The 14,616-nt window shown below is 47.7% G+C and overlaps 1 pseudogene; it reads right to left on the reverse strand.

Moving 5' to 3' along the window:
• Positions 1-242: 242 nt before the first annotated feature.
• Positions 243-13,896, reverse strand: LOC136470190 (late embryogenesis abundant protein D-34-like; annotated as a pseudogene).
• Positions 13,897-14,616: the final 720 nt, after the last annotated feature.

The raw sequence follows: 14,616 nt of genomic DNA on the forward strand, positions 1-14,616 counted from the left end.
CTCTTGAATCTTTGAGTCATTGACTCATTGCTATGCTATTTAGATGACGATGCTCGATTTTATTTTATTATTGAAGAGACGCACGTAAAAACGGTTGGCTACTGTGCCCCTGCGTTAAAAAAACAAATTAAAATACTGTTTCGACTGATTTATTATGGAAAAAAATATATAATTTCAACTAAAAAACCAGCTTAAAAAAAAGACTATAATAACTAGCGAGCCGCCAGCATCGTATCACAATATTACATAGGCCCACTACTACATGTTACATCATCCTCCCCTCGCTCATATCCGCCGGCGCCGGCGCCGGCCCCCTTCCCCATGTTGCGCGCCGCGGCGGCCGCCACCATCTGGGCGTCCTCCCTCGTGGCCACCTTGTCGGCGGGCATCGGCGCCCCGGCGGCGCCACGCACCACGTCCCTGAGCGTCACCTGCTTGTCGCCGCCGCCGCCCTCCGCCGCTCGCTTCGCGTTCGTCTCCAGGGCCTGCTGCGCGCGGGCCGCCACGCCGCCGCGGACGTTGCCGCGCAGCCCCGTGGCGAGCATCTCCGCGGCCTGCGCCGCCGCCGCGTCCGCGAGGTCCACCGGCTTGTCGCCCGCCGGCATCTGCACCGCCGCGTCGATGGCCTCGGCGATGGTGACCGCGTCCGTGGCCCCCGCCACCGTCCGGCCCGGCACCGGCACGGCGAACTTTTGCCATCACCTGCATGCAGGAGCGCGCGCGTACGTTTCGAAGATCGTCCAGACATCAGTACTGTACTATAAGATGGTGCGTGCGTGTAACTTATTGGAACGTACGTACCTGGCCGCCCGCGCTGGCGGTGACCATGCGTCTGCCGGCGGGAAGAGTTGTCTCCTCGACGTGCAGGTCGTTGCCCCGCTGCTGGCCTTGTCCAATGATCTTGTCCCGCTCGTGGCTCGCCTCTCGCTTGGCGGCAGTCGGTGGGTAGACGTCGCCGGTGCGGACGGGCTGCGCCTGGTTTATGCTGCCGACCTGCGTGCGGACTCGCATGCTATAGCTGGATAGATACCTGGGCGAAACAGCAAAGAAATTGAAGGATCGCTACTCTGTTTTGCTAGCTCTGGCCTCCGAGATGCTTGGCTGCGCAGGTCGGCACACGCCCAAAAGGTGTATATGTACTCTTTTGGCGCCATACGTGATACGTCGTGTTGGCACAAGCATGGTGCCTGCTGCATGTTCACGTCTTACGGTGACACGTCTAGACGCGATGCGTACGTGTGGGTTAATCTGAGTGACAGAGAGCGGCAAAGGTTTGGCGCCCGGCTTTGACACCTGCAAGCCGCAGAGCGGACGCTGGCTTCAAGTTTTTTTTTCCCTCCCGACAACACGCTGACTTCAAGTTGGTACACGCGGTGAGATGCTTAAACGGCAAAAGGACTTCATTTTTTTTTCTTTTTCAAAAAAAGGACTTGATGGTTTGCTACTGCCTAACGTCCCAATGCAGCCAAAGAGTAATGGAGAGTAAAACATCTCATCAAATGTTCAGAAATTGTGCGTCCGAGAGTATCTCTGATGTCTTAAAAATTTATCCATCTGACTCTCCTTGTCACCCCCACAGCCAGCATATACAGATGGAAGAGTGGAAACCGAAATCTCAGTTCTGCTTCTGCTTTGGTTTGAAGGGAAGAACATGAAGAGCAATTGTAATGCATCAATGTCTCCATGTACAATTTGTGAGAATAAACACATCGATGTGTGCGTCTTTTGCACGGTCCCGAAGGAAAAGAAAATATTAGGAAGATACACTCGAGTGTTCATCTTTTTGTCAACGGTTGACCGATCCCCCCCCCCCCCCCCCCCCCCCCCCCCCCCCATTACCCACCATAATATAGATAATCTAAGTAACTTTTCAGTTTTGCATTTAACTAACTACTTATATTATTATTGTTGACGCGAAGACCAGTCACCACATAAAGGTTTAGCATGCCAGGATAGCCAGTTCCACGACCTAGGTCTTCCTTGGACGTTCTACATAATTTAGATCATCTTGGTGAGAGGAACACATTGGTAAAGTCCATTCTGCAATTTAAAAACCAGCTTAGGCGTGTTTACGGCCCCGTTTTGTGCAGTGGCGGCCAAAACAAGTGAAAAATCGCGCCAAACGGCCCGTGGCGCGAGCGATTATTTTCGCCGCACATGCATCCACACCGCGAAAATGAACCGGAAGTCACGTTTCCCATGCGGTGGGATGGCCGCGGTACACGTACCGCACCGCACGGTCCGCAGACGGCGTCCCAGACACGTCCTTAGCCACTTTGGAAACCTGCTACGCCGGTTTATTTTTGTTGGATGGAGTTTCCCAATGGTGAGAGGAAGCATCGGCAGAGCATCGATGAAGAGAACCCAAGGGGTGTAAAGACCCCTTTGATCGCTGATGTAATGGCAACATAGAATCCACTATGTCCTGCTGGCTTAGGCAGCCACCAACTGCATGCATCCACCTGTTCTCTGATTTAACGGCACCACATGTGCAACTGTCTTGCAGATACTCTGTTAAACTCATAACACGACTGAATTAATCATGAATCTAAAGCATATTCAATTCCTACACTGCAATGGTTATTTGTTTTTTCAAATATATATACCCGAGCATGCATATCTGTAAGTGGAATTCTCCCCACTGTTCCATCCATTGATCAAGAGTTTATAAAGGAGTTACATGACTCTTCCACTACTGAGACTTTTCATTCTAGACTCTTCCACTACTAAGACTCTTCATTGTAGACTCCACAAATTCTAGGCTATTCATATTCTAATACCCTCCCGTAGTCTCAACTAGGAGACGATCGAACATTGAGACTCGATCGAAAGTTGAGAAAGATAGCAGTCGGTAATCCCTTAGTAAATATGTCGGCATACTGAAGGGATATATGAACATGTAGAACCCGCACAGCACCAAGGGCCACACACTTCTGGACAAAATGGATATCGATTTCCACGTGTTTGGTCCTTTGGTGATGAACTGGTGGGTTTGTTGACAAATACACGGCACTGATGTTGTCACAATAGACAAGAGTAGCACGTGGTAAAGAACGATGAAGCTCGCCCAAGAGTTAGGAATCCAGAAGCCTCAGCCACGGCATTGGCAACACCCCTGTATTCGGCCTCAGCACTGGACCGCGAGATAGTGTTTTGGCGCTTGGACGACCATGATATAAGATTATCGCCAAGAAACACACAATACTCAGAAGTAGAGCGGTGGGTATCCGGGCAGTCTGCCCAATCAGCATTTGAATAGATGATCAAATCATGTGACCGGCTACGAGAGAGTGTAAGATCATACTCCATAGTGTGGCAGAACCGCTGAAATAGCACCCTTACGGAGGCGCTCGTCTTCCACCAGACACTAAGCACCCCGAAAGCAAGCTACCGCGGGCGGTATCCGTCGGGCACACCCCGAGGGAGAACCCGAAAGATCCACATTTTTCCCAAGGATCTAATAATGAGAACGAGTTACAATACAAGTCCATTTCATACATCAGAGATTCTTAAAAATAGTACATTATTACATTACCAAATGTCAGAGTGCGGAATGATAAACAACGGAATTTAAATAAACATTTAGCGGTAGAAGCGAGGATTCCGTCTGAGCCCACTAGAAGAATCCTCCACACAAAGGTACTTCTCATGCATCACCTGCAATAGGGGTAAATAAACCCTGAGTACACAATGTACTCACAAGACTTATCCGACTAGTGGGAATAATTTCCCGACTCCAAGGAATATGATAAGCTTTATGGTTTGCTGGTTTCTTTTGACAGAAAGCAATACTAATAGTGAGTCCTTATTTACGTATTATTATCAGCCATATTAAGTTATCATCTAGCCAGTCTATATAAGCACATGTTATACTTTCAAGCAAGAGTTGAGCAATCAGTTCCATTTCTTCTCCTTTCAACTTTTAGTTCTTACTACGGTGCTAAACCGCAGAAAAGCCATACCAGATTTTTCGACGATTCGCGAATCAATGTGCCTAGCTGGGTGCCCCGAAAACACACGCCCTGCTTGTACCCCAGGCACAAGTAGGACTAACCCATCACTCTCCTGTCCCGGATGTCCAGGTCCCCGTCCAAACTTGGACTCCAAGCCCCCACTCGTGAGTCCCGGACTCAGTGTGGTGCAAGGACCTCCACCATCTCCGCCTCTAATCAGTCGGTCTGAAAAAAGTCGGATCCGCGACAATAGAGCAACAAGTCTTCCATGCGCCCATACCCAAGTATGTGCTCGGGACAATAAATCTATGAATTGCGGAAAGGTCCTAATGGCTAGAGGGGGGTTGAATAGCCTATTAAAAACTTCTACAACAACACTTAACAAACCGGTTAGACAATTATGAGGCGAAGCAAGTGTTGCGTTAGCCTACTAAAATAGCAAGCTACCTACCATAATTCTAGTTTATATAGTTTCTATCCACACAATAGCTATGACACTACACTAAGTTAGTGTGCTCTCAAAAGCTAACTAAAGAGCCATACTAACCAAACTAACAAGCTCTCACAACTAGCTACACTAAAGAGCTTGACAACTAGTTTGCGGTAATGTAAAGAGAGTGAGCAATTTGTTTATACCGCCGTGTCGAAGAAGGAGCCAATCAATCACTAGAATGAATAACAATGAAGACCAATCACCTCGGAATCAAATGATGAACGCAATGATTTTTTTACCAAGGTTCACTTGCTTGCCGGCAAGCTACTCCTCGTTGTGGTGATTCACTCACTTGGAGGTTCACGCGCTAATTGGCATCACACACCAAACCCTCAATAGGGTGCCGCACAACCAACACAAGATGAGGATCACACAAGCCATGAGCAATCCACTAGAGTACCTTTTGGCTCTCCGCCGGGGAAAGGTCAAGAACCCCTTACAATCACCATGATCGGAGCCGGAGATAATCACCAACCTCCACTCAACGATCCTCGCTGCTCCAAGCCATCTAGGTGGAAGCAACCACCAAGAGTAACAAGCGAAACACGAACACCAAGTGCCTCTAGATGCAAACACTCAAGCAATGCACTTGGATTCTCTCCCAATCTCACAAAGATGATGAATCAATGATGAAGATGAGTGGGAGGGCTTTGGCTAAGCTCACAAGGTTGCTATGTCAATGCAAATAGCCAAGAGAGTGAGCTGGAGCCGGCCATGTGGCTTAAATAGAAGCTCCCATGAAATAGAGCCGTTGTACCCCTTCACTGGGCAAAACACGGGGTGATCGGACGCTCCGGTCATATTGATCGGACGCTGGACCTCAGCGTCCGGTCACGCGATGCGTGCCACGTGTCCCCTCTCTTCAAATGTTGATCGCCTGATCTCAACGGTCAAGTGATGACCGGACATAGTAGCTCAAAGTGACCGGACGCTGAACCCCAGCGTCCGGTCGTTTCCAGTAAGCATCCAAAGATAATTTTTCACAACCAGACGCATCCGGTCATGCTCGACTGGACTCACCCAATGTTCGGTCACTCGGCGACTCCCCTGTGCGCTGCCACGTCAGCGGGACCAAACGCAGCCCTCTAGCGTCTGGTCACTAAGTGACCAGCGTCTGGTCAGAGATCGACACCAGCGTCGTTTTAGCTTCTACTGACCGGACACGCCGGTCTAACTGAGGCCAGCGTCCGGTCACTTACAGTGACCTCCGTCTTATCTGTCTAGGGCGCCGGTGGCACCATTGGACTATCCGCACTCTATGGGCGGACACTCCGCTAGTGAAGTTCCTAACCCTTGCTCAAATGTGCCAACCACCAAGTGTATCACTTTGTGCACATGTGTTAGCATATTTTCACAAAACATTTTCAAGGGTGTTAGCACTCCACTAGATCCTAAATGCATATGCAATGAGTTAGAGCATCTAGTGGCACTTTGATAACCACATTTCAATATGAGTTTCACCCCTCTTAATAGTACGGCTATCGTTCCTAAATGTGATCACACTCGCTAAGTGTCTCGATCACCAAAATAAAATGGCTCCTGCCATTTATACCTTTGTCTTGAGCCTTTTATTTTTCTCTTTCTTCTTTTCAAGTCCAAGTGCTTGATTATCACCATGGCATCACCATCATCATAATCTTCATTTGCTTGATCGCTTGGAATGTGCAACCTATCTCATGATCACTTGATAAACTAGGTTAGCACTTAGGGTTTCATCAATTCACCAAAACCAAACTAGAGCTTTCACTTGTCTAGAGTCATATGCAATGACTGGTCCTTAATTGACACAGATAGGGCAAAAGTGTAACCGAGTTATGCCCTATTGGCCACAGGACATAACACCTTACACCCACCAATACCCAAATCATATCCCTGCCCGGTCACCATTTATCTTTACCATTTTATCATGGGTGATCATATTTATCACCTACTTGCGAGTAACGGCGGGTTACTCACGCTACCGATATCCTGAGCATAGCAGCTACTCGACCTGTACTAGTATGACTCATGGGTAGATATATTTATGCATGTAGTTTCCTTACAATACCTATATATATATATATATATATATATATATATATATATATATATATATATATATATATATGTGTGTGTGTGTGTGTGTGTGTGTGTGTGTGTGTGTGTGTGTGTGTGTGTGTGTGTGTGGTGATCATTAAAATAGGGGTTATGCACCGGGGCTTGCCTTGGGCTGGCGACGGGTCAGTAAGGTCAGCACCAACAGGCTCCGGGGCTCCCTCCTACACAAGGATCTCCTCCTCGTACTCCTCAATCACCTCATCATACTCTTGTTCATCGATGAGCACTAATTCTACCAGCTCGCGATCTACATGAAATGATGACGTAATGCTTGATAACATGACAACAGCAACTCTTAAAATAAAAGTACATCTGTTTAACTACTAAGCTAGTACTACTGACCACGGTACTAAGCTATCTATTGTTACCGATAACAAGTTTGAAGTATGACATTCATTATTATTATAGCAACTATATGTATTCTTACTCCTAATGCTAATTTACGCTATATGCGATAAAGCAAGGGTAATAGCTATTTTATTTAGCAACTCATCCTAAGGCTAAAAATTTACAGCAAGTACATAATGACCTAGAGAACCTACTGTAAAAATTTTATGTCTATAGCTATCACCAATTGTCCACAAATATTCCTACAAATATTAATCTACATAATATTAGCTCTCTAGTTTTGAATTTATGACACAATACTTGCCATAGCTAACTGCAGTCTAATTGTACTAACAAGTAGATGGTATTTTTGTGAACCTAGCAAAATTAGTCTCACTATTTTTGGACAACTACACAATTTACTACAAATTATCAAAGTTCAGCTTGAAAACTAAATTGAATAAGCATTTCTACTTTACTGGAAACCGAAGAAAACAATTTCTAACCCGCGGCCCAACACGCGCGACTCGGCCCACAATGGCGCGACACGCGCGTCAGTGCAGCGTGGCCCACACGCGAGCGCAGCCTAGCCAGACGACGGCCCGCGGAGGGAAGGATCCGCACGCAACGGGAAAAATGCAAAAACGCCCCCGGACTACTCTGTATTCCCTGCGAGCCCTAAGGCACTATTCCTCTAGTCTGTGCTTTTACAGATATGCCCTCAGAATCTGCTATCCTCACATCAGCGACACCACTACAGGCACCTGCGCGCATCGGCGCGGCGGCGCTAGCACCAATGACCTACGCCGGCCATAGCAGACCTTCCCCTCCCCAAAAACTGAGCCAACCCTTACCTAGGAGCGAACGCGAAGTGCCGGGCAAAGAAAACACGATCCGAGCTACAGTAGCATGGTCTGACCATGGCAGCAGAGGTCCTGCAGTTACGGTGGTGCCGTTCTGGTGAACGTCAGCAAGGCCGAGGCAAAATAGGTAGCTAGTGAGCTCCAGTGACTCACCGCAGAACCCTTCGAGATGATGATTTGTTCAGAGATGACCCAAACCGAGCACGGCTATGTTAGGGAACGATGGGCTATGGTAGCATTATGGCAGAGGTGCACAGGGTACTTAGGAGGGGGAGACAAGGCCGGTGGTGCAAGGAATCACCACAGGGTGCTCTGTATAGGTGGCTTGCCGACGGTGCATGTCCGTCCGGTCTTATGGACTCGGCAGAGCGGCAATTTCAAATTGAGGCTCTATGCGGTGGTACACACAGTGAGGTGGGGATGGTTGCGTGGCCAGCTACCCAGTGGAGCCGAGGATGCGACGAATTGGATTATAGTGCTGCTATCACGGTGTATCGAAGGAAGGGGTCCCACCGGTCATGGCGACAATGGAGACAGGGGGTTCTGGCGCGGCATGGCTCGGCACAGCCGTGGCCATCAATACAAAGTACACATGCACATAACAATGGGGAACAACGAGGCGTGCTCTAGGCGGTTGTCCGCACGGCCGAACCCACGAGCCGACGAAGCTCAAAGATGCGTCACAGCGAACGGCGCCAGACAAAGGAAGCACTAGCGCAACGTGATGCCGAAATGATGGTGGAGCAGGCGGCCGTCCCATGCGCGTGCAGCCATAGTGGGTCAACGGCACTAGTGCCGGGCATGGCGATGGGTGGCGTGTAGCGCGACCGGGGTACCATGTGACACGACGGCGAGGTAGAGCCGCTAGAGCCCCAATGCAGTGCGCTTGTGTGCGTGCATGGTGAGTGACGGGTAGATGTGTCCGCCTGAGTAGCATCACGGGACCCGGTGCACCTCCAGCTAGTGCAGGGCAGGGCAGGGGCGGTGTTTGGACAAGCACGTCAGCCGTGGCGATGTGAACCACGCGCCAACGCGTGGCAGCAGGCAGCCGAGCTAGCAGCGCCAGGACCAAGCGCGCGATGTGCTAGCACAGGACGACAGTGAGGATGTGGTCGGAGCTTCGGCGCACGCTGGGTGAGTCAGCAGTGGCACCAAGCTGAGCAGCGGTGGTGACCGCGGTCCGCGCGGGCTTTGTTCGAAATAGGTGACGTGCATGATTTTTAAAGCAGTCACAAACCCTACCCGAAGGTCCAAACGCCAAACTACTTCTTCCATACTCTAGTGGGTATGTAGAGCTATCGACCTAAGCCACGACACCATGCCACTTCTTAAGTCGATCTCTCTACAAAAATTACCAAAAGTGGCTTCGTCGACCCATTTTTAAACTTACGTGAAATGACGTAACTCCGAATGGTTTCGTGTTGAATTCTAATTCCAACCTACTAGATGTACTAGCTAGCTATCCTCATCCTCGACCGCACATATTTCATTATCGCCTATGAAGTACGTACTACAACTTTATTAAAGTTCGCATAAATGTTCTACATCATTTTTATTCGATAAAAATTCGCTTAGAATACTAAACGATATAAAGAGACATGAAATGAAAGATTTGTTTCCTTGTTTCGGATAAATGTTTCAAGTACCGTACATTGATTTATACTTTATGTTATACACCTTTGCACATAAGTATGATGCTCATGTAGTGTTTTAGTAAAAACTATACAATGTAACACCGAGGGTGTTACAAATCTACCTCATAAAACAAAATCTCGATCTGAGATTTTATGTGCCTAGTGTGAGAAAGAGGTAGGGAATATATTTTTAGTGCAGCAACTAACTATTAGAGCCGGCGAGAAGGTGGGGGTAATGCTGCAATAGGTAACTCTCTTGTTCCTAGGTGGCTTCATCCTCTGAATGGTTTTGCCACTGCACCTTGTAGAATTTACCACTCTATTCCTGGTCACTCTTTCTTTCTCATCTAGGATTTTTATAGGGTGCTCCACATAAGTCAAATCTGGCTGGAGGGGAAGCTCTTCAATTTCCACAGCTTCTTTAGGAGCACACAGACATTTCTTCAATTGAGATACATGAAACACATTATGTACCGTAGATAAAATATCAGGAAGCTGGAGACGATAAGCAACGGGGCCACACTATTGCAACACCTGGTACGGGCCCACATACCGAGGGGCTAGCTTGCCATGGACACCAAACCGATGCACCCCTCTTATAGGAGACACCTTGAGGTACACATAGTCCCTAGCTACAAACTCCAAAGGCCTCCTTCGCTTGTCTGCGTAGGACTTTTGTTGGCTTTGAGCTGCCTTCAAGTGGCTTCGAATAATGTTTACTTTCTCTCGAGACTCTTTTATGAAGTCAAGCCCAAAGTACCCATGGTCTCCCACTTCAACCCAGTTCAGTGGCATTCTACACTTCTGCCCGTATAGTGCCTCAAATGGTGCCATACGGATGCTCTCTTGGTAGCTGTTATTGTAAGAAAATTTAGCTAACTTCAAGCACTTATCCCACTTCTCAGGAAAAGAGATGGCACAAGCCCTCAACATATCCTCGAGCACTTGGTTCACCCTTTCAATTTGACCATCAGTTTGTGGGTGGTATGCTGAGCTTCTAAGAAGATGAGTACCCAGACAGTGCTGCAGTTGCTCCCAGAAACGAGAGACAAAGTTTGACCCTCTATCAGAGACGATAGTCAGGGGAACTCCATGAAGGGTCACAATCTGCTCAAAATATATCTCAGCATACTTCTTGGCTATATATCTAGTGTTCACCAGGATAAAATGGGCAGACTTGGTGAGACGGTCCACAATGACCCAAATGGAATCAAAGCCCGTGGATGTGCGAGGTAAACCCACAATGAAGTCTATGGAAATATCCTCCCATTTCCAAACAGGAATGGGCAAGGGCTGCAAATATCCTGGGGTACGCATGTGATCTGCTTTAACCCTACCACAAGTGTCGCACTCCATGACATGCCGGGTGATGTCCTGCTTCATGTTAGACCACTAGTACAAGTGGCGCAGATCATGATACATCTTGTTGCTATCAGGATGAATAGACAGTTTTGAATGGTAAGCTTCATTCAAAATCTTTCTTTTCAGCTCTTCATTGGATGGAACCACCAATCTATCCTTGTATCTCACCACTCCATGTTCATCAACACTAAAGTGAGGACCACGCCCTTCAGCCATCAACTTCCTGATGTGAGGAATCTCTTCGGGGTCTTCCTTTTGCTCCCGAATAATCTGCTCCAATAATTCTGAGATCAATGCAATGTGAGCCAATACCTCTGCATTGTTGAGAGACAAAGGTGCTTCTTCAACCTGATGTGACTTTTGGCTCAAGGCATCAGCTACAACATTGGCCTTTCCTGGGTGATAATGGACTTCCAAGTTATAGTCCTTTATTAATTCTAACCATCTCCTCTGCCTCATGTTTAGCTCAGACTGAGTGAAAATATACTTGAGGCTCTTGTGATCAGTAAAGATATGCACTTTGTTGCCCAACAGATAGTGCCTCCAAATCTTTAGAGTGTGGACAACAGCAGCTAGCTCTAAGTCACGCGTGGGGTAATTCACCTCATGCTTCTTTAGTTAGCGCGAAGCATAAGCTATCACACGCCTATCTTGCATAAGCACACACCCAACCCCGTCTTCGAGGCATCACAGTATACATCAAAGGGCCTATCAATATCTGGTTGGGCCAACATAGGAGTAGTGGTCAGAAATGTCTTCAGAGTTTAGAAAGCTTCTTCACAAGCTAGGCTCCAATCAAACTTAGCTTCTTTTTGGAGAAGTTTGGTCATTGGCTAGGCTATCTTGGAGAAATCAGGAATGAAACACTGATAGTATCTAGCCAGACCAAGGAACTGACAAATCTGATGCACAGACTTGGGAGACTTCCAATCTAATACATCTTGCACCTTACTGGGATCTACAGAAACGCCTTCAGGTGTCAACACATGCCCCAAAAACTGCACTCGATCTAACCAAAATTTGCACTTGCTGAATTTAGCATACAACTTGTGCTCCCTTAGTTGAGCCAGTACTACCTGAAGGTGTTGGGCATGCTCTTCATCATTCTTGGAATAGATCAGGATATCATCAATGAAAACCACCACAAACTTATCCGGCTCCAGCATGAAAACTAAATTCATCAGGTACATGAAGAAGACAGGAGCATTGGTGAGACCAAAGGACATCCCTAGGTACTCATACAACCCATACCTAGTAGAGAAAGCTGTCTTTGGTATATCATGTGGCCTGATCTTGATCTAATGATAGCCTAATCAAAGATCAATCTTCGAGAACACCTTGGCGCCAGCTAGCTGATCGAACAAAGTATCTATGCAGGGCAAAGGATACTTGTTCTTAACTGTTACTGCATTAAGGGGCGGTAATCCACACACATCCTCAGAGTACCATCCTTCTTCTTCACAAAAATGGCTGGGCAACCCCATGGTGAAGAACTAGGATGGATGAAACCTTTATCCATCAATTCTTCCAGCTACTTCTTTATTTCTGCTAGTTCCTTTGGAGCCATGCAGTACGGACGTCTAGAGATAGGGGCAGTACTAGGCTCAAGCACAATGGAGAATTCTACCTCTCTATCTGGTGGCAACCTAGGAAGATCTTCAGGGAAAACATCTAGGAACTCACATACTACCGGAATGGAGGTAAGATTAGGAGAGGCTTCAGCATGGGTAGCAACAAGCAAGACTAGATCTGAGGGTACAATAAGAGACATCTTATCCTCAGAAGAAGGAAGCCGTAACTCCACACTTCTCCTCTTCATATCCAATACTACCCCATACACCCGCAACCAATTCATTCCAAGAATAACATCAATGCCTTGCCCAGGCATGACCATGAACTATAGGCAGTAAGTGTGGGTGGCTAATACCAAACTTACTGTATCTGTGTGGGTATTGATGAACAATTGTGAACCCACAGTATGGATCTTATAGGCATACAGTATAGCCATAAGTGGTAAGTTGTGCCGCTCTACAAACCCCATGCTCATTAAGGAATGTGATGCACTAGAATCGAACAACACATAAGTTGGATGGGAGTCGATGGTAAACATACCAGCCATCGCCGGCTCCTACTGCAAAATCTGCTTAGCATTTGTGAAATGCACCTGGCCAGATCTACTAGGCACTTTCTTTTTTTATTATAGTCCTCTTAACAAGCCTGAGGTTCGCTGATGGTTGAGTAGACTGAGCTGGCTGGTTCTGGGGACAAGCTCGAGCATAGTGGCCATCTTTGCCACACTTGAAGCAAGCACCTGGCTTGTTCCCAAACCCCTGATGAGGTGGGACCTGCTATCCCTGAGATTGCTGGGGCTGCACCTGCTGCGGGGGTGCATAGTACTGTGTGGAGGAAGTTTGTGAAGTCTACTGGGGCTGCCAGAACAAAGGCCCATCGGATGGTTGATAGGGCCCCTACCGGACAACCTATATCTTCTGAGTGTGAGGGTGGCTAGAGGATCCAGCTACCACCCGCTTCCTCTTCCACTCGGCCTAGGACTCCTGCTGAAAACCCTCCATGGCAATGGCGGCGTTCATCAGTGCCCCAAAGGTCTGATAGTTCGCCATGTACAGCTTCTCCTGAAGGATGGAAGAGAGACCGCGAAAGAAGTGATCCTTCTTCTTGTCATCAGTGTCCACATGAATGCTAGCATACTAGGCCAAGTGATTGAACTTATTCACATAATCCATCACTATCATATTCCCCTAGCGTAGCTCCAGAAACTCAGTCACCCTTCGGTTGATGACACTAGCAGGGATAAAGAACTCTCGGAATGCGGTGGTGAACTCCTACCAGGTTGCCATATGATTAGGCTGCTCCATGGCATGGAAGGTGTCCCACCATGCGCTTGCAGAACCCAAAAGCTGCTGCACTGCAAAGCGCACCTTCTGCTCATCGGCCACGTCGAGCAGCAGAAACTTTTGCTCCAGAATGCGAAGCCAGTGCTCTGCATCCATGGGCTCATTAGATGGGGTGAAGGTGGGTGGGTGAGTCTTGAGGAAGTCCTGGTAAGAGGATGGGCCCTCAGGACGTCGGGCACCGCCCCCGTTCCCACCGTTGCCCCCGTGGCCTCCACGTGCGAGGCCCGTGATAGCTTGTGCCATTATGTCCATGGCACGAGCTGACTCTCAGCGAGCAGCCAATAGCTCTACCATCATCTCAGCGTGGGTCATCGGAGGCGATGGTGGAGGAGGAGGAGCCAGAAGTGGAGCCCCATGGCTCTCCCCGTTGGGCTCATGGGCCCGACCACTCTCGCCATGGCCCTCGCCAAGACCGTGAGCCGCCCCTACACTGGTGCTCCCATGTCTAGACCTTAGATTCATCTGTAAGGGATATGAATCATCCATAAGAACATCCTCCCGATCAGAATCAAGGGATTAGAGAAATGACAACACATTTATTAAAGCATTTCGTTAGTTAGTCCTATCAATTTACTAATTCAATTATACGTGAAGGGGGATTTTAGTTGAAGTAAGATGCTATTATCATGATGCATGCTTTGACCTATACGTTCACTCAAGCCAGAATATAGCGGCATTCGTAAAAACTTTTCGGCACATTGCACACTCACTTTTCGTATACTAAGCGATTTCTTACGCAACGTAAGTCAGTGTACCTGCAGAAAATTGATTAGATAAAACCAGTGTTGCTATCCTAGATAGACCATATTGCTAGGGCTTATACTTATTTAACTTAACTTAATTGCATCCTACTTTTCGCAAAGCTTTTGTTGGTCAAATTTTTAGTTTTGAAAAAGGGTGATGAAACTCGTGACCATTATTGGCTCTGGTACCAAATGTGGCAAAACCACCGAAATAGCACCCTTACAGAGG

The sequence above is a fragment of the Miscanthus floridulus genome, chromosome 8 (genome assembly GCF_019320115.1).
Source record: "Miscanthus floridulus cultivar M001 chromosome 8, ASM1932011v1, whole genome shotgun sequence".
Classification (NCBI taxonomy): Eukaryota; Viridiplantae; Streptophyta; class Magnoliopsida; order Poales; family Poaceae; genus Miscanthus; species Miscanthus floridulus.